The sequence below is a fragment of the Budorcas taxicolor genome, chromosome 4, assembly GCF_023091745.1.
Source record: "Budorcas taxicolor isolate Tak-1 chromosome 4, Takin1.1, whole genome shotgun sequence".
Classification (NCBI taxonomy): Eukaryota; Metazoa; Chordata; class Mammalia; order Artiodactyla; family Bovidae; genus Budorcas; species Budorcas taxicolor.
The window spans coordinates 76,532,920-76,552,841 of NC_068913.1; positions in this window are offsets into that span (position 1 = coordinate 76,532,920).

Here is a 19,922-nt window from a genome sequence, read left to right on the forward strand (position 1 = left end):
ACTTACGGTTTCAGAGAGGAGAGGGAGTGGGGAAGGGACACATGAGGGGTATGGCATTAACAGGCTTCCCTGGTGGCTCTGATAGTAAAGAATCTGCCTGCAATGCCGGAGACCCGGCCTTGATCCTTGAGTCAGGAAGATATCCCGGAGAAGGGAATGGCACCCCACTCCAGTATTCTTGCCTGGAGAATTCATGGACGTCTGGTGGGCTACAGTCCATGGGGTCACAAGTTGGACGTGACTGAGCGACTGACACTTTCACTATATATAAAATAGGTAACCAACAAGGATTTACTGTATAGCACAGGGAATTAATATTTTGGAGTAACCTGTAATGGAACACAATCTGAAAAAAAGAAGCTGAATCACTTTGCTATGTATACCTAATGCAACAGTGTAAATCAACTGTACTTCATTCAATCAATCAATACGCAGAGACTGTGAGCTGCTTATGGGGCACAGAGAGGGGCAGCGGCAGGAGAGCCCAGAGAAAGCCATGAAGATATGAGGGTGGGGTGGCGGGGGTGATGTGGAAGGTACCGCAGTCCCTATGATCGCCGCCAGCTCAGTTGGGGCGGGACGTTGCATTAGACAGAAATCAGGTTGAGAGTCAGGCGCTCAAGTTTAGCACTCGGTGTGAAAACCACCCAGTCTTGAGTGTATTGCTGGTGTGGTGAGGCCTTTTGTTCAAAACTTTTAAAACACAGAGCCCCTTGGGAGAGGCATAAGACATCTTCCCAGATGGAAGGAAGCTTTGGGGTCCTTCTGTCCACTTCTCACTTAACAGATGAGGACAGTGAGACTCAGAGAGATGAACTGGTCTTTCTGAAGTCATACCAGCGATTCTCAAATTTGAATTTGTATGTGTGTCACCTAGGGATGGAGGGGTAGTTGATAAGATGAAGATTCAGACCCTGTGGATCTCAAGTAGAGGGGGGCAACTGATGCTGGGGGTTCTTTGAGATCAGGAGGACAGAGGGGACCAGGCCTGAGTGGGAGACAGACCATCTGCATAGATATTGAGGGTGTGATGGGGCCAGACCTACTGCAAAGTGACTGCAAAGCTGCGAAGGTCATCATGGAGTGCACCCCAAGTCCAGGGGATTGGGTTTGGACAAAAAACAAAACCCTTCTGTGGGCCCTGACGAAGCTGGGGATGGACTGAGTTCACAGCTGTAACCTCAGCATCTTTCCCAAGGCCTGGAGACCAGAAGGAGATGGGAACTGAGAGCAGTGGGATAAAGAAAAACTGAAAGGCTCTGGAGGTTTTCTATTTCCCTGGAGAAGGGAGGACTATCGGGCTCTCACAGCCCCTAGGGCCACTCTGTGCGCACAGCGAGCAGCCCAGCTGTCCTGGTGTGGGCAAAGAGCACACAGAGATGATGACCGAGTCCAAGGAGGCCTCTTACCCCAGGCGAAGCCAAGAGGGGAGGGGGGTGGAGATTGAGGGTCCCCTGTGGGGAAGTCCAGCCTGCCTCCACCCTCTGACTGGGGGCAAACACGTCTCTTTGGGACCCAGTTTGTTCCTGCTCATGTCTGGTCTCACAGCCCCACAGAGCAGGACGCACAGTTAGCACCCCCAACCCCCGAACACATCCCGAGTCTGATAGGTCCTGCCAAAGTGGCTGCACTGGTGCTCAGGAGAAACTGGGGGAAAAGCCCCTCAAACATCTCTGCAGTCAGCAGAATAATGGTCCCCAAAGATGTCCACATCCTAATCTCCAAACCTGGGACCTTACCTACAAACGCACTGTGTGCTTTAATCAGATAAAAACACAGTACATAGAAGCCACCAAATATAAATGACACAGGGAACCAAGACACAGGTTGCCTTCCACCTTCCATATGTGTACTGTCCTTTTTTTTTCTTATATCATTTAATTTATTTACTTATTTTTGGCTCTGCTGGGTCTTTGTTGCTATGTGCAGGCGTTCTCTAGTTGCAGAGAGCAGGGGCAGCTCTCTAGTTGCAGTACTGTGGGATTCTCATTGCAGTGGCGTCTCTTGTTTCAGAGCACAGGCTCTAGGGCGTGTGGGCTTCAGTAGTTCTGCTTCCGGGCTCTAGAGCACAAGCTCAATAGTTGTGATGCACAGTCTTCATTACTCTGTGGCACATGGGATATTCCCAGATCAGGGATCGAACCCAGTGGATTCTTTACCACTGAGTCACCAAGGAAGCCTTTTTCCATAGGAGCAGAATTGCTGTGTTAAGTGGAGGAGAGGTGGCAAGGAGAGCTGCTGCCCTAACAGCCAGCTGTGACACACAGCTCTGACCGTGAGATACTAGGGGAATTTGCTGGGACAAGTTTCTGGAACAGCTTCTTAAGACGTGGACAGAGCTTGGTGCCAGGTCCTTTAGCCTATTTTCCCTTCCTCCTGCTTTTGGGCTGAAATGTGGATTTGAGAGCTGGGCCTCCAGCAGCCATCTTGACCCATGAGATTCCAGTAAATGGGGAGCCAGCCACTGTGGACAGAAAGCAGAGAGAGCAAAGGACCCTAAGCGCTGAATCACATAGCTTCTTTGGACGCCCTGCCCCTAGACTGATTCTATGAAAAAGAAAAGAATAAACTCTTACCTTGTCAAAATATTTTCTGGCCTCTGTTAATAGCAGTAAATTGTCATTCTAACTGATGTAGCTCACACTGGAAATAGCCTTCCACAAAAGTCTCTTAATAGGAAAACACTGGAGCTATATCCACTGTGGTCTGTGTGATCCTATAGTCAAGTCTGGGCCTCAGCAACTTGGGTGGGCCTTGCTTTCCTTGTCTGCAGGTTGAGCTGTTGGTGGGATTGAGTGGGAGGACCGTAGCAAAGCACTTAGGACTGTGTTTAAGATGTACTGAAAATAACCAGCTATTTATATCAGAAATGAGATGATTAATTCATGCTATGCTATATTCAGAAAGGTAGAGTTGCCTTATACCAAAACAGCAAACATGAACAGGATGTACTAGAAATAATCTAGAAGCTCACAAGACACAAATGACTTGTCCCTGGACAGGCTGGCCTTGTCTTCACATACGCCACCACCCAGCTCTGCCTTCTGACCATGCAGGCGTGGGAGCGCTTCCCACCCAGCAAGGCTGCCTAGCAGAGTCTGTGACTGTCAGCTTCCTCTGCATCCTGCTCACTGGTCAGCCAGTGTCCTGGGCCCTCAGGGAAACGTGGCGGGGAGCCAAGTCCAGGGGAGGGCGTAAGGCCGGATGTTTCTTTTGCTGTTAAGTGTCCTGTGTACATAGACCTCTGTCACCATTCAGATGCCCAGAGCCGAGGCGACAGGTGACAAAGCTCTCTGCCTCCAGCCCAGCCACCCTCCCTGGCACGAGGAAGGGCGTGGCTGCCATGGCTTGGGCAGACGTGGGACTCAGAGCTCCTTCCCTTGGACCTACTCAGTGTTCACATCTCTGACAGAAGGAGATGAGACATGTTAACATTTTTAAGAGTCTAAGCAAAAATCAATTTGAATTGGAACGTGATGGGGGAGCCGAATGGAGAGAAGGGGGAAACACAGCAAGGACCTGACTGATCGCTGCAGCTTGAGGCCCAGGTGGCCATGTGTGGTTCTCTGTCGCTAGCATTTTGATTCATAACCTCGAGGCATTTACAATTTAGATTTTGGGTTGCTGGCATAGCATCTCAGGCCAATGCCTCCTTGTTGACTCAAATAAGCAGCCCATTACTAAATGATCTCCGTTACTGATTAGCACCCATTCATAAAGCTGAATTCCTGACATTGTTAAGGTCAGTTGTAAAACTGCATAAACATTAAGAATAGTTCAAGCATGTACTTTTGATATTAAACTGTGGATGGCCATATATGGATGTGAGAGTTGAACTATAAAGAAAGCTGAGTGCCGAAGAACTGATGCTTTTGAACTGTGGTGTTGGAGAAAACTCTTGGGAGTCCCTTGGACTGCAAGGAGATCCAACCAGTCCATCCTAAAGGAAATCAGTCCTGAATATTCATTGGAAGGAGAGATTTTGAAGCTGAAACTCCAATACTTTGGCCACCTGATGCGAAGAGCTGACTCATTTGAAAAGACCCTGATGCTGGGAAAGATTGAGGGCAGGAGGAGAAGGGGACAGCAGAGGATGAGATGGTTGGATGGCATCACTGACTCAATGGACATGGGTTTGGGTGGACTCCAGCAGTTGGTGTTGGACAGGGAGGCCTGGCGTGTTGTGGTTCATGGGGTCAGAAAGAGTCGGACACGACTGAGCGACTGAACTGAACTGAAACTGCGGAAACTGCGTCATAGGTACATCAGGTGCTGACTAATTTATTTCCGTAAACTTATTTGTCAATATCACTGTATCTTTGGGAGGACATGATTCAACCCAAAGCAGCATCCTCTGCAGGGCAGGCACATTATAACCAGCACAGAAGCCTCTGGGTTGTAATCTGAGAGGAGCCTCCAGAGCTGGAGGCCAGGAGAGCTGACATTGCAGGAGCAGGTTGGTTCCCACTTAGGGTGTTTTTTCCCAGAGCAAGAGCTTGGAAGCCAATGGTCCCTCATGTACAAGCTTTCCTACAGGAGATGACTCTATTAGGACCCCCACCTGGTTTGGGCTCCCCTGTGGCTCAGATGGTAAAGTATCTGCCTGCAGTGCCAGAGACCTGGGTTCAGTCCCTGGGTCGGGAAGATCCCCTAGAGGAGGAAATGGCAACCCACTCCAGTATTATTGCCCAGAGAATTCCATGGACAGAGGAGCCTGATGGGCTACAGTCCATGGGGTCGCAAAGAGTTAGTCACAACTGAGTGACTAATACTTCCACTTTCATGTTCCACTTGGCTTGTGGAAACAGCTGCAAGCCCCTCTTGGCACGGCTGCCAATGGCTGAGAAGGCCCAGGGCTTGGGTGCCATTGTTGCTCCAGGGGCACCAGGGCCATTGGCAAAACAGACTAGGGTGGGCCTGTGCTGATTAGAGGATGATGAAATATTCTCTAACACATTGGGAGACCCACTTGCAGGGACTGGAGGAAATCTCTGTGAATAGTGAGAGGCTGCCAAACAAAGAAATGGAACAGATGACCAAGATATTAAAGTGAAAACATGAGGAAAAACCTGGGAAATATGCAGATTTCATTGCTCATGAAGAGGTAGAAGACAGAGTGTGATTGGGGCGCCTTGCTGATCCAAAGGGAGAACATGGGTGGGCCTTTCTACACAGGTCTGGGTTGGATGGGTAGAGGTGATGACTGTGTATAGTAGACTCTGTTAGGCAAACTTTTTAAAAACAATTTATTTATTTATCTTGTGCTATGTCCTCGTTGCTGCTCAGGCTTTTCTCTAGTTGCAGAGAGTGGTACTCTCTAGTTGTGCTGTGCAGGTTTCTCAAAACTGTGTCTTCTCTTGTTGTGGAGCACAGGCTCTAGGGTGCATGGGCTTCAGTAGTTGCAGCTCCTGGGTACCAGAACACAGGCTCAGTAGTTGTGTACATGGGCCCAGCTGCTCTGAGGCATGTGGGGTCCTCCTGGATCAGGGATCAAACCCATGTCTACTGCACTGGCAGGCAGGCTCTTTGCCCCTGAGCTGCCGCCCCCACCCCACATTTGGCTGTGCTTCTCCCTAAAACATAAAGTACTCAGTGCCTCTTGGTTCCAAGATTTAGGGACTAGTTGTCAGTTTCAGGGAAACAGAAAAGCTCTTATCATCATCCTACAACTATTATAAGAAGCAACTTCAAAGTTGGTGTAAGTCTGACAGTCATGCCAGTAGCAAATCAAGGCTTTTAGCTGGGAATATTTCTGTTTTAAATAAAGATTGGTTAAAGCCATCTCCCTGCAGGAAAATAAAAGAAAGAAACTGGCCTTGACTCTGAGTTTATGAAAATCTACCTGGAAAAATTTGTTTGCAAAAATAAGTGCATCCACTCCAATGGCTACAATAATTATAGTAACAAAAAGACAATAACAAGTGTTGGCAAGACTGTAGAGAGATGGAAGACTTGTGTATTGCTGGCAGGACTGTAAAGCACAACAGCCACTGTGGAAAACAGTCTGGTAGTTCCTCAAAATGTTAAATATAGAGTTACCATATGACCTAGCAACTCTACTCTGAGGTATACACCCAAGAGAACCGAAAACATATGTTCACCCAGAAACATGTACACATGTTTAGCAGGATTACCCATAATAGCCAAAAAATGGAATCAACCCAAATGCCCATCAGTTGAAGAATGGAAAACAAATTGTGGCCCATCAGTGCAATCAAATATTATGCAGCCATGAAAAGGAACGAAGGACTACCACTTGCTACACCATCAGTGAGCCTTGAAAACATTATGCTAAGTGAATGAAGCCAGATACAAAGGACCATATCCTGTATGATTTCACTTATATTAAAAATTCAGAATAGGCAAATCCACAGACACAGTAAGTAGATTAGTGGTTGTTAGGGTATGGGAAAAAATGAAATGAATCACTACTAATGTGCCTAAATGTTCATTTTGGAATGATGAAATATTGTGTATCATAAATAGATGAATGTTGAGGAGAATGAGGGTGCAGAAATCCTCTGTTTACTAAAGCGGGATAATCATGTTCTAATCTGTAGAAAGATAAGCACCTTCACCCTGGAGCATCTTTGTGAAATGAAGTGGATATGTTTCTAAGGGAAGAGAAAACCATAGCAATGCCAAATGGGAGACAGGTAAAGCTCCTGTATGTGGCTGGTGAAAGTTGCCATAAAAAACTCTTTGTAAAAACTCTTTGTAGAACTCTTGTGTAATACCTACTAAATCTGAATATTGCACATAACTGAGCCCAGAAAATTTATTCCCAGGTGAAAGACCAACAGAAATGCAAGCATCTGTACATCAGAAAGTACACATACAAATGCTGACATTGGCTTCATTTGTTACACCCAAAAACGAAGAAAAAGAAAACTACCATTAGCCGCAAAACAGGCAGAATATGATATATTCATAAACGGTACATCAAGTGATGAGATGAATGGATTGCTGCTATGTGCAGTGATGTAGGTGAGTCTCCCAGACGTGAGGTCAACCCAGAGAAGCCTGGCCAAAGGCACACCTAGTGGATGAATCCCATTATACAAACTGCAAAGACAAGCAGAACTCATTGATGTCACTGGACTCAGGGTAATGGTTACCCCTGGGTAGTAGGAGAGAGCATAGCAAGAGATAGGAGCCATGAGAGGACTGTGGGGTGCTGAGTGATGATGGTTATACTTGTATGTTTACAAGCAGTCTGTGACAATGCTTCAGACAGTATACTCATGACCAGTTGTGTTTTCCTGTTTATTAAAATACAATTTTTAAGCTAGAATTTAAACTCTAAAGACAAGATGCTTGATAATGAAATGCTTGGAACTGCAATAAACTTTGGTCAGTCTGGAGTTAGTAGTGTTTTGAAAATAGCATGAAGTCCTAGGTTGCCCAGTCTCCCAAAGTTCAAAAATTTCTTCTGTAAAACTTTTCATTTAGCCTAACTTAAAGAACTGAAACATTTCTAGTATCATAAATAGCTACCACCACATAAACAGAAAATTATGAGTCCTGCATTTTAGCAGCCATTTTTAATCTTTTTAAAAACATTTTAAAAAGACATGAGCACATCTGGAAATTCTAATCATAAACAGCTCCTTTATAAAATGTCTTTAAAAAGCGCTTCTTCCTCAGGAAAGGAATCAGATCTCTTTGTTGACTTTAACATTTGGAGAGAACATGTTAAGCTAAAATTTCTTAATGCATCTAGGTATTTGATTTTGTTTTATAGCCTCATATTTCTCTTTACTGGTTCTTGTTTTACTTTTAATATGTTCACTTGTGTTCATGGTAGGTTTGTGTATGTGTTTGTGTGTATATGTGCATACATGTATGTTCATGTGGTGGGGGCGGAGAGAGGGAGAGGAGGTTTACAAAGCAATGGAGAGTGAAAGAATTGGAATTAGTGAGAGAATATATGTAGAGTGCTTTGAAGTCATTGTCTACAAAGTAGTGTATTAGTATCAATTATTACTTTCAAACTATTCAACACAATTTTTTAGCTTACTTTTTAAGAGAAAGTCCTATAGGATTTTAATTTTTCACTACTTTTATACTTGCATATGCTGTTTGATTCTCTCCGCACATAAGCACTACTTCCTGCATTAGTCAAGAATTTCTGGATCCTGTGCTATAAACTGTTCCATGTGTCCTTGGGCTTGGCTTGAGTGGACATCCCCAAAAGTCTGGAAGAAAGTGACCCTGGTCTTAGCCTGATAGTCAAAGCATTGCTTCACTCTTGGATCACCGTACCTATAAGCAATCCTTTCACTCAAATTTAGCTCAGAATTAAGTTTCTTTTTTCGTGTTGATATCTCTTATACCTCTTCCTCCTTTCTTTACTACTACAGTTCAATTGTTTAATGATCTGATTAAATTTCAGTTCATTACTTTGAAACAGGTGCATGGCTTCTTGAGAAATGTTTAGTCTGAGTCTTCTGTCATGCTCACCTTTGTGCATGTGTCCACTGCATGCTTCTCTCAGAGCTCCATCCAGTGACTAAATCATCAACACACACACACACACACACACACACACACACACACACACACCAGGAGAATTAGTCTTCTGGAAAGATAAAGTAGACACACATGTCTCTGTTTTTTCTGCTAAACACAGAAAATCATGTACAAATTATATATATATATTAGAATCATACATAAAACACAATAAGAAGATGCTGAAAGTAGGCCAACTAGAGACCTCAGGACTAGAGGAATGACCTGGTGGTGTGTTCCTGAGTTTTCTTCTTGCTTCCTGTATCCTTTACTGGAAGCTGAAGGAGATAGGTGCACACGAAAACAAAAACAAAAGTTTACTCTTAAAAGTCAAAGGACTTGGAAAAGGCAAGACAAACAAACAAACAAACAAACATTTAAAAGCAGCCGTCATAGAAATGCTTCAATGAGCTCACTTGAAAGAAATGAAAAAGGTAGGGAAAAGCGACTCAAGTGACAGCAGATTTCTTCCCACAAACTATGGAGACCAGAAAAAAAAAGGGGGCACAATATTTTTGACGTGTTGAGAGAAGGAAATATCGACCCAGAAAATGATGGAAAACTAAGAGACTTTATCAACAACAGATCTACCTTATAATTATGGCTAAAGGAAGTTCTCTAAACAGAAACGAAAAAAATAAGAGGAAACGTATTGGAATTTCATGAAGAAAGAGAGAAGAGCGGAAAGAGTAAAAATATGGGTAAATGCAGAAGCCTTTTTCTCTTGAGTTTGCTAAACTATGTCTGAGATTTAAAGGATAACCTGCAACAGTAGCAAGTCTGGTTCTCAAACAAAATTACGTATGTGGCCCACACTATATTTTTCTTGAAGAATAGTGTTCTACATAATAAAATGTGCAATAAATTGTTAAAGAACAACCAAGAATTAATGAGGAAAAGAAAAAGTCCCAAGATCAAGATTCAGGCCCCCAGCTGTGTTTGGTTTCCTAATCAGAAGTAGGTAAAGTAGGGTATACTCAGCCCCTGGCCTACATCTCTCTATTTTTTTCCAGAAAAGCATCAGAGAAGAGGCTGTCAGCTGCTTTTATAGTCTGCAGTTACATCGTGTACAATATGTCCTGTGTCAGTTTGTCACTCAGAAAGGGAAATAGGAATTTTCAGGTTCAGACAGACTCTAGATGGCAATACCTAAATCATCTTCCCCTTTATTATTCCCATCCAAGGATATTTCTGAAAAAGCAATAATAGCTCAGGAAACTGAAATTTCTGACTTATAATCTATCAGAATAAAAGAGAATCCCCTCTAGCTGATGCATGAATAGAATCTGAAAAATAACTGCAGTGCTAAAAGGGAGACAGTGGGGGAGGTCTCACACCTTTTTACTACACATCCTGCCTCTAACACCTGGGCTACATCATGCAGAAATCCTGCCGTGTGCCCTGGGAGGTATGCAGGTTCAGACATACCTATGATCTGACTTCTTTGGTGGTTCCCTTCCTCTCTCGCTGTCTCCAAGAGCAAATTTCCAGTATAACTTATGGAGCCTTACAATAATTCTTTAATGCAAAGAGCTTTTGAAAAATAAGTGTTTTCCACAATAAACTTTACCACTAAGGGCTTGTGTAGAAGGAAAGACAGGCAGCCATATAGAGAAATAGTAGAGGAAAGAAACACAAAAGATATTCATACCAGAGAACCATTGATTCTGCCCATCTTTATCCCTGCATGTTTGTCCCATTTTAGGACATTACAGCAAGTTATAGTCAACCTCTTCAGAAATGAGTGACATTCGCTGCAATAAGAACAGAAAAACAGGTTCATTACAAAAGCAGTAGAAATCTGGCTTCTGTGTTTAATGTCAAATAAGTTGATACTGCCTGCTTATTCTGAATATTGAGGAAATGTGAAATCTCCTTACACTTTTGTAATAAGATTTCCTATTGCTACTCTATATGCAGTCCAGCAGAGCTTTAATTTCCTTCTAATAGGACATTTAAGAATTTACCAGGTTGTGGAGAGTTCAAAAGTGGTCAGACTTTCAATCAAGAATTCCTAATTCAAATCCTGTTTGCTACTGGCTAACACATGCTAATAGGGGGTCATTACATCTTTCCAAACCAGAACAGCACTGTGCAGAGTAATTGGCTTAGCCCTTCACCATCCGGTCAGAATGCCTTCATTTGGCTCAGGGCTGCGGATGCGCCTGACTGGATGTTAAATTGTGCACAAAAGAACAAACCCCTGCTTGGAAGCCCTGTGTTGGCTTTACGAGAGAGCAGCAGGGTTCTCTGGGAAAAAAACAAAACAAAACCAGAACTGGGAAGCAGCTCTGGTGCCGGCCAGTCTGGTTAGAAAGTACCAACCTCCTTGTTTGACTTGCTCCATCCTCGCCTTCTTCAGGCGCCCAGTGGGGTCTCTGATCTCTGCACTAACCTACACTGAGGGCCACTGACACTATGGGGCTTGGTATTTTACCTTCTTCATCTCGTCTGATCATCTCAGCAGGCCTAGGAAGTGGTAGGACTGCCTCTTTACAGGTGAGAAATCTGAGGCAGAGACACAGTTACGTAATGCGCCAGAGGACACCAGGTTTGGTATGGCACCATCCTCTTAACCAATGAATGACACCGTCTGTGCCTTGACACTTTTTTCTAACGCAACAAATATTTATACAGCTCTGGAGACTAGAAGTCCAAGATTATGGTGCCAGCATTGATCCTGGGGAGACTCCCTCTGCCTAGTTTGCAGAGGGCTTCCCAGCTGTGCTAGTGGTAAAGAATTCGCCTGCCAATGCAAGAGACATAAGAGATGCAGGTTCAGTCCCTGGGTCGGGAAGATTCCCTGGAGAAGGAAATGACGACCCACTCCAGTATTCTTGCCTGGAGAATCCTATGGACAGAGGAGCCTGGTGGGCTACCGTTTCTGGGTCAAAAAGAGTTGGTCAGACACGACTGAAATGACTTAGCACACATGCACACATCTCATCACGTCCTCACATGGCGAAGAGTAAAATCACCTCTCCGTGTTTCTTCTTATTATAAGGGTATTCAACACTCTCTTTTTATTTGACTCTTGAGTATTGTTGTTGCCATGTCTCAAATCCACCTGTAAGGCCCACAGGTGATTCAGCAAAGGTAAATGTTCTACAAGGAGCCAAATCAATGCTTGTGAAATACAGGCTTCCCTGCTCTGGATTAATCTATACTTGAAGTAGAGATGGTTTGGAAGAAACAGACTCTCAGGCTATCCCCTATGAATTCCCACACTTGGTCTTCATAGCAGATGAACTTCTGATGAGAATTGGACAGTACTGGGTCCCTGGCTCTACTCCTGGATAAAGTGTGTTTTGCTGATTGAAGGCAGATTTATAAGCAGATTCATCATCTAGGAGGAGTCGAGTGGACATCCCTGGTGGAAATGGGCAGAAAGGGGAGCCTTCCCGTCTCTGCTGAGCAAGTCAAAGAAAGAATCTTTGACCCATGGGGGTTTCCTAATAATGATTTTCCAATCAAACAAAAACAGTTCTGTGTCAACGCAACAAACTATCAACTGGGTTGTCAGGATTTCTCTAGAGAAATAGAATCAGTAGGATATATGTGTTTGTGTGTGTATAAATATATATATATAGAGAGAGAGAAAGATGGAGAGAGATGGGGGAATCTGGGGGACTTGGTTCACATAGTCATGGAGTGTGGAGGAGAAGTGAGACAACTCTAAAATCTGCAGGGCAGGCCAGCAGGCTAGAGACACAGGGAAGCGTTGGTGTGCCGTTCAAGTCAAAGGCTGCCTGGAGGCAGAATTCCCTTTGCTCACAGGATCTCAGTCTTTTACTCTTAAGCCCTTCAACTGATGGGATGAGACACACACACCCCCTTTAAGAGGACCATTGCTTTACTCAAAATCTACTGATGTAAAAATGCTTTGACAGCAGCATCTAGAATCATGTTTGATCAACTATCTGGGTACCACCATCTATAAACTTAGTCATCACACTCTCCAGTCTGAAGCAAATGTGTCCCCACAGTGACATTAAGATGTCAGGCCCCGGGAGATTTTAGGGTTTCAGGCTCCTTCAAGGGCAAATTTGTTCTTAAATTTCATTTTGCTTCATTGTTTCCGGTAGTCTGTGGGCAGGAGGGTGTCCTGGCAGCGCTGAGAGAGGGCTGCCTGGTACCCATGAGCGTCACTGAGGTAGTGAGTTTGCTGCCTGCCTGAAGAACGGGCATCCTCCCTGCACTTTCTTCTTCCCAGTGGGAGCCTCAGAGCTGGAGCCTCTGGACAATGTCAGATTCTGGAGTCATGTTCAGGGACTCCCCCAGAGCCCCCCGTGATTTGCCTGATGCCCTGGATTGATACCCCGTATTCTCCCTTCTGACATTTACTTCTTTATCCTTCCTCTGCACATTCTGAAGTAAACCCTGGGCAGATCTGGACCTGGATCCCATTGTTCTCATAGGCTAACAGGCTCCCTTTGTCTGTCACTAGATCAAAAGTAGGGGTAGGAAGGAAGGGTTGGGTTTTTAAAATAAACGTGTGTGGAAGATCTTCAGGTACATTCTGCCCTGCTGGGAAGGCAAAGGTGATCTCCTCAGGAGATGGCTGAGCCAGAACACAGAAGCAGCTTGCAGGGCTGGGTCCCCGCACAGGGACAGCGGTCTGGTAAACTCACAGGGCCACACAAGATATTGCATATGTGAAAAAAATAAACTTTCACAGTGTGAAGATACTGAGATTTGGGAGATGTTTGTTAACACAGTAGAACCCAGCTCAGCCTGACTAATACATATGCCGGTAAAGACTGCATTCATGGCCAGGCTGCAAGCCTCAGGTTCCTCATGCACCAAAGGGAGGTGGGGAAGACTAAGTGAGGCAGTGCCTGTGGAGAGCTCAGCATGGTGCTGACCCAGCTCAGACAAATGCGTATTAGCCATCATTTCTCCAGAGTCCCAGCTCTGGGCACTCTGTCTCCAGAGGCCCTAGCGCGTCCCTCGGGTCTGCATCCTAGTCACTGTTATCATCTGTGCACAGGGAGGAAAAGCATACAAGCTCACAGTCCAGCTGGGGGCCAGGTCTGCAGGGGAAGCCTTGGGAAGGCTGCAGCTGGCCAAATCCTGCACCAGCTCTAGCACTCCACGTGGATAACAAGGACCGTCAGCACTCGTCTTCATCTTTCCATAAACGCTGCACCAAATGAAAGAAAAGAATTTCAGGTTACTGGGGCCAGTATTTAATTATTGTGATTTATTAACACTAAGTACATAGAGCAGTGCCCTGGACATGACAGCCCTCATTCCCTAGCGAGTCTGGGAGTCTGGTTGGACTCCTGCCGCATCCTGCGCAATTCTTTTCATTATCATCATCCTGATTATTTACAGCAATCCAGCCACTGGGGAGAAGGGCAATCGTTGTCAAGTTCACAGTAAGTTCAAGGCCTTGTGAGCAGCAATGAAGATCAGAGAAGGCCTGGTGGTTGGGAAAAGGGGTCCTGATGCCCTGAGCATTGCCAGGAGCCTAGGCTCCACGGACAGGAGGGTAAATACGAAGTCAGGGACCTACGGACAGAAAGGTGAGCTGGAGCCACCCCTCCTTCTCAGTCATCTCCTCCCCACCCTTCCTCTTCACACTCAGATCTTGTGTTCATAGAACAGTTGTGTTCTGAGCACCCAAAAGGAACAAATCTCAAAATGTTGAGAACAGTGTGGTTGGTACAATTTTTTCTCTGTGAGGACTTGTCTGGTATCTCTTATCCACGTGTTAGGAGGTAGTCCTCATTCGTACAACTCTAGAATTCCAGTATTATATTTCCCATCTTATAGTCGCGAAAACTGTGACTCAGAAGCTTTGCCCAGCGTCACAGAGCTTATAGGAGGCACACAGAATCCATGTCTGTCTCACCATCTATACTTCAGATAGTAGGTACTTCTTATTTGAACAGAATTTTGTTTGGTTTCTTTAGCTTTTGAAGCTTGTATCCCTCATCTTTGTCTTGAAGTGCCTGGAAAGAAAAAAAGTTTTTAAGTATTTCAGTCCAAATTAGAGTGACTCAGGAGCAGGAAGAAGTCATGATTTCTTCTAAGCCAGATAAGCTATTCTGTAAGAGCATGAACATCTCAGCTGCTCTCAGCCTGCAGTTGTTTTCTTTTAGAGTAGACTAATTGAGAAGGAATTTTTTTTTTTTTAGGGAAATATAAACTTTGTAACTGGGGTTTTTAGGGCTAACTTATGGCTCCTGAATCCTAAGGAACTAAATGAAGGCTATTTCAGAATGAATGGAATTATGCTCATCGTCCCTATGAATATCTAACACTGTCCAAGAAATACAGCTGACTCAGTAATACAAGAATAAAGGAAGACAAATATTGAAGGGAGGGTACAAAATATTCTAATACTTCCAGATAATGTGATCATCTATATGAAACATATTAGAGAAACAAGTAAAATTAATTAACCAAGTAAGAGATTTCAGAGGGTGGTTGGTTACAAATAAATAATTGAAGATCAAAAGCTTTTCCAGTACAGCCATTATCAGCAAGGAATAGCATTTTTTTAAAACTACTTTAATCACAATAGTAAGAAAAATATAAAATGCCTAAGATTAAACTTAAGGTTTACAGAGGGATATAAATGAATAATTTTATGAATAGAGAGCAATATCATAATTTGGGATTTTAAAACATCAATACTGCAAATAGGTAAGATAGTAAATGTTCTTCAGCTTTGTGAGCCATATGGTCTATGTCAGAAAGGCTCAGTTTTACATTACAGCACAGAACAGTGCCAGAGACAATGTACATATGAATGAGCATGGCTTTGTGCCAATAAAACTTTATTTACTGAAACAGTCAGAGGGCCAATTTGGCATATGGGACAAAGTCTGCCAACCCCTGCTACAAATGATTGTCTCTTTTCCTCTGGCAGAAAATAACTACAATGAGTATTCTGCTACTTCTAAACTATTCCCTCTTGAAATATTTCCTGAGGATAAATTCTTGGTATTTGGAATACTGGGCCAAGAAGAATAAAATATACTTATGGTTTTAGTTACAGATTACCACATTGCTCCTAAAATGCCCTCCAGAAATTTCAGGGCAACCAGTCTTAATGAGGGTAACCATTTCACACTAATATCACCACTATTGGAGAAATCTTCCTAACATTAAGTTAATCAGTTTAAAATAGAACTTCTGCAATAATTATTGAGGGGCTTCCCTTGTGGCTCAGCTGGTAAAGAATCCGTCTGCAATGCAGGAGACCTGGGTTCAATCCCTGGGTTGGGAAGATCCCCTAGAGAAAGGAAAGGCTACCCATTCTAGTATTCTGGCCTAGAGAATTCCATTACTGAGAGGAAATGTTTTTCCCTTTAGTATTTTTCAGAATTATCAGGTTATATACTTGGCACCCTTAGTCACTGAAATCGAAGTGGAAGCATTTTAAAGAGCAAATGTGCTTCGGTGTTTCTGTTGATGTATGCACTATTATCTATTTTGGGATCCATTAACCTCAAATATTTTAGTTCTTGTGTTATTTAAAGATGATCTTTTTATGTTTCCTTTAAAGGATTTACTTTGAAGATGTTAATTTAGCCAATGGGGCATTTGTAGTTTAGCTGCTGTGAAGTTTATGAACATAATTGAAATCAGGATTCCCTGAGCAGTGTTTCCTGGCAATTTCCAATGCACTTGGTAGATATTTTAGAGTGCCGCCCTTTCTAGCCATTCTCACCCTTCCTGTATTCCTCTGATGTGAAGGCCCTGTTCCCAATGGAGATTAGATAAAAGAGCTGAGATGCAGTATGTGAGGAGACCAAGTATGTAGGACTTGCCCGTCATCACTGGGCTGTTTATGGCAGTTGTGTTTAATAAGAAGAATATTTTGATTGTCTCAGACCTGATTTTAAATGTAATTCCTTGCATTTAAAAAAATAATTTATTTATCTATTTCTTTAGGCTGTGCTGGGTCTTCGCTGCACAGACTTTTTCTCAAGTTGTGGCAAGCAAAGGCTACTCGCTAGTTGCCGTGCACAGGCTTCTCATTGCGGTGGCTTCTCTTGTTGTGGAGCACAGGCTCTAGGGTGCAAGGACTTTAGTAATCGCAGCACGTGGGCTCAGTAGTTGCAGCTCCCAGGCTCCAGAGCACAGTCTCAGTAGCTGTGGCACATGGGCCTCACTGCTCCACTGTATGTGGGATCTTCCCACACCAGGGATCAAACCGTTGTCCCCTGCATTGACAGGAGGATTCTTTACCATTGAGCCACCAGGGAAGCCCCCTTGCATTTTATATTGATGTTAATCCTTAGGGAATGAGGAATAGATTTCATTTTTCACTTGTCTGTGTCGAATGAATGGGTGCCTGGAAAGGGATCATCACGAAAATAGGGTTGTAAAGTGACTGCAAGTTAGGGTAGAGACAAAGGCCAGCAGAAGTTACAATCTTAGAATGACCACAACACTTCTCCCCTGTGCAGTGGCTGCAGGAAGCTCAGTTTCCTTCAACAGCCAATGGGCTACTATTATAAAAGTCATTTCTAAAATCCCTTTCAGCAGAGGCCCTTGGGAGTGCACCCAGCGGGAGGGGCTCCTTCCTGGCTCAGCCTCAAGACCGGTTACAACTAACATCTGAGAGGAGCCAGCTCCTCACAAGTCCTGTGATGGACAGTGTGTTACTGAGAGCCAGTTCATAGTGAGGACCCTGGGGCATGAACACACATCCAGTCACTCAGCCAAAAAGACACTGGGCAGGGCTGCCCTGGGCCTGGAGCATCACACTCCCTGCTCCCGGTACCAGGCTGTGAGCCATGAGCTGTGTGCATGGGAGGGAAGTCGGGTCCTGGTCCCCAGCCCTGCATTCAGGCTGCACTATATCCCTTCTGCTTCCTGAGTTTTCCACTACAGTCCTTGTTCCCAGCCTTCTTGCAGCCTGAAAGCCACACAATCTCTCTTTTTCTGAATTGTGCTTCATTGTTTTATTGTTATTATTATTTTGGTTGCTCTAGGTCTTCATTTTTGCAAGTGGGCCTTTCTCTAGTTGCACGAGTAGGGGCTACTCTTTGTTGCGGTGCACGGCTTCTCATTGCGGTGGCTTCTCTTGTTGTGGAGCACAGGCTGTAGGTGCAAGGGCTTCAGCTGTTGCACCACACAGGTTCAGTAGTTGTGGCTCCTGGGCCTAGAGCTCAAGAGCTTCAGTAGTTGCAGCTCATGATCTCTAGAGCGTGGGCTCAGCATTTGCGGCACACGGGCTGAGTCGCTCTGCAGCATGTAAAATCTTTCCCAGACCAGGGATCGTACCCGTGTCCCCAGCATTGACAGGCAGACTCTTATCAAGTGTACCACCAGGAAAGTCCTGAACTGTGCTTTAAAAAAGCAAATAAACGACCTCTCATGAGGGGCCACATTGTCTGCCTCATGAAGTTGTGACCGGTGGCACTGTCTGTCGATATGTGTGACATGGCTTTTGGTGCTGAAGACATTTTGACTCAAACCTCAGTTCTCAGTCTTGTCTCCTGGGATGTCCTGTACTCACTGTGCTTGCCTTCAGGATTCCCTCCCACCACTGTGAGCTGGTCCACACGCTATGGTGGCTGAAAAGTTTTGATGCTGGCCACTGTGTGACCACACATAACCCACAGCAGCCCTCCTCCCATCCAGGGGCTCTGTCCAGGGGACCCTCTCCTCCTGTAGAGGAGGCCTGCTGCTCTAGGGAGGCTGCTCAGATGTTCAGGTCCCACAGGCCCAGGTCATCTCTGTGTGGCCAGGGCTGAGAGGCACCAGCACCACAGGCCCATCTGTTTGGAGGCCCCCTGGCCTGAGAGTAGCCCCCTGACCCTGAATTCAGGAAGTGATTTGACCCCAACACATCAATGGTTTGGATGGAGACCCAGCGTTTTGTTTGACATTAACATGTTTCTCTGGATGCTGAGGTCTGGAGGTGGGTAGGTCCACCCCCAGCCCCTTGGGCTGCCTGCAGAGGCCTGGCCTGGGCTCCTCTGATCTATAGTGAGGTCTCACAGTGGGTGTCCACCCTGGCCACATGGGAAAACTTCCCAGGAGGTTTTAAAACCTGATAAGCTGTAAAGTAATTAGCCTCAAATTAAAATAATTAAATTAAAAAAAAAAAAAAAACCTGATGAGCAAGCTGAAGGCCCACCCACTTCCTCCGTCATCACCCTGACCCAGGACATCAGTACTTTCAGGCTCCCCAGGTCCTGTGCTGGGTAGGAAGGGCTGGAAGCCACTGACACCAGCAGATCTCCAACCACACTGAGGCCCTGTCCGGGCTGCAAACTGGGTCATAGGAATAGTAAGAGCCCATTGACTTGTTGCTTCTATCTCATGAGTGACACACATCCTTCTAAATATCCCCAAAGTGTTTCTCAGCTCTATTAAGGCAAGACCCTACCACCACACATGCTGGGCTGGGCATGGACTTGGGCAGAACGTGGGAATGTGAAACTGGTGGGGGCTGGTCATTGAGTGTGTGCCCAAATCGGTGTAAAGGGCTTGGGGAAGGACCCTGTCCACAGTGACTTAAGGCCTGGCCTCTCATTTCTGTGGGCTCAGCCTGAATTAGGACAGACCCCATCTGTGCCACGAATCTCATCTGATGTCTGTGGCTGCCTGTTGTCCAGTTTACTGGGGGCAGCTGGTCCTTTGGAAGGCCAGCTCTCCAGGGTGCCCATCTGGATCACCTTCAGCAGAGAAGGAAGGAGAAACAGGCTCATGGACAGACTCAGAATGACTTAACCTAGGTGTGGATGGAGCCAGGCCCAGCTGGAAGTTGGTACCTTTTTGTAAAGGATCTGTGTACTCTGCTCCTCCAGAGGTCTGGTCAGGCAGGAGGTGCAGTGGGAACAACATGTGAGCTCGGTGTGCTGAGTGGCCTGCATTCCCCTCCCCACCAACAACCCCCCACCCCCGCCCACCCCACGCTGCCCCTCTCTCCTGGTGTCCCTGCACCACCTCCTCCAGATCCTCCATGGCGTCCAGGGAACATGGCTGCGAGCCCTCCACCTGCTCACCTTCTTCTCCATGCCCCCCTTTGAGACCTGAATTGTGTGCCTCTTTATGAACCTGCCCCTAAATGGTCCTTTGGGTCTACTTTTCCCTTCCTCCTGCTTCTTTGTGTCTGGACAGCCTGACCCTGTTGGACTCTGCATTGCCTGAGACCAGTGCATCATTCAACTTGACTACTGCTCTGTCCTGTCCCTCCAGCCAGGTTCCTGCCCCCAGTAGGTGGTGGCTGGATTAAGGAAGGAGTAAGGGCGCCAGAGGTGAGGCAAAGGCCATCACTGTCCACAGACATGGATGTGCAGTACTGCCCTTGTGGGGGTCACTGGGGGAACGCTCCTGGGCGTCTGACCCCAGGAAAGTGTGGGCAAAGGCCAGATCTGGCTCTCGGCTTCCTGTCTGGGCAGGAGGAGACTCAGGTCTCTCGACCCAGGAGGACTGGGCCA